This window comes from Tenrec ecaudatus, chromosome 9 (assembly GCF_050624435.1).
Source record: "Tenrec ecaudatus isolate mTenEca1 chromosome 9, mTenEca1.hap1, whole genome shotgun sequence".
NCBI lineage: Eukaryota > Metazoa > Chordata > Mammalia > Afrosoricida > Tenrecidae > Tenrec > Tenrec ecaudatus.
Window position 1 is genome coordinate 143,820,060 of NC_134538.1, and position 1,261 is coordinate 143,821,320.

At 39.3% G+C, this 1,261-nt stretch overlaps 1 non-coding gene across 1 annotated transcript; it reads left to right on the forward strand.

The window, feature by feature from the left end:
- The first annotated feature begins 425 nt into the window (after nt 1–425).
- On the forward strand, nt 426–589 carry LOC142457405 (U1 spliceosomal RNA). Its single transcript, XR_012786152.1, has one exon. It is a non-coding gene; the product is annotated as a U1 spliceosomal RNA (small nuclear RNA).
- Nucleotides 590–1,261: the final 672 nt, after the last annotated feature.

The window sequence follows — 1,261 nt, forward strand, 5'->3', positions numbered from 1 at the left end:
GTTTATGTCTATCCATCACCAAAGAGCTAACCATCTTAACTCAGTAACGCATTGCGTGTTCTTTTACCTTGAAAGTGTACACAGAGAGAAGCAACTATGGAGAATTTTTTTTGACATCTAGGCAATGTAGGAATACTTGTTCCTGCTTAAACCTTTTGAATAGTGTAAATCAGTAGAGAGCATGCTCTAAAGCCTAGGCTAATCTTTTGCTCATGTTGATGACAGGCATGGAGGAAAACTGAGCAAATTATAGATAAACTCACAGGAATGCAGGGAGAAACCCCACTGAATGAGTGTGCTTAATTAAGCAAGAGGAAACCACATGCATGACTTTCTTGGTTCTATCTCTCGCTACTTCCATTATCCCAAAGATGGACCGCTCTCAATCTCTCTACTCCATTTTAAACATGTAGAAGTCATATGTGATACTTACCTGGCAGGGGAGATACCATGATCACGAAGGTGGTTTTCCCAGGGCGAGGCTCACCCATTGCACTCCGGGTGTGCTGACCCCTGCGATTTCCCCAAATGTGGGAAACTCGACTGCATAATTTGTGGTAGTGGGGGACTGCGTTCGCGCTATCCCCTGTAAAAAAAAAAAAGAAGTCATATGTGATTGTTCTTATAATAATTAAAATATATCTTACTTTAAAATATGAAAGTATCTTATTAGCAATGGGAAAACCCATGGAATCAACTATATGTAATCCCACAGGCTTCTGGCACCTAAATTTGGTAATGGCGTTCCATAATTCAGTGCCTGAGGGGAAAGTAGACAGACTTGCAGGAGAGCAGAGGACTGGAAATTGTGCTTCCTCATCCGTAAGTGGAAGCTGTAAAATCTCTATTATCCCGTTTCAAAGTCTGAAGGGAAAGAAAAGAATTCTGGCTGTTTAAAAGCCTGACAAATACTGTACATTGGCTTCAGTACTCAAAAGGTGAAATCCGTGAAGGGAATGAAATATGATTCGAGTTTACAGACCCCTTAGAACCAAGCTGAAACTACTAAAAACTACCCCAGAGGAACGGAGAAAGGGAAAGAAAATGAAGAGGGAAATACATGAAAAACAAACACAGCAGCCAAAATTTTCCAAACTCATGCAATTGATGCATCTTACTTGTGAAACAGCAAAACATGAAGAAAAAAAGAATTCAATTGTGAGAATATAGAAGTAATTAAGTAATGCAAATGTTTATTAAGAAGCTTGGTGAATGAAAGGAAAAATATTACCCACAAGACAAAGGTCTAGGAACACTAAAA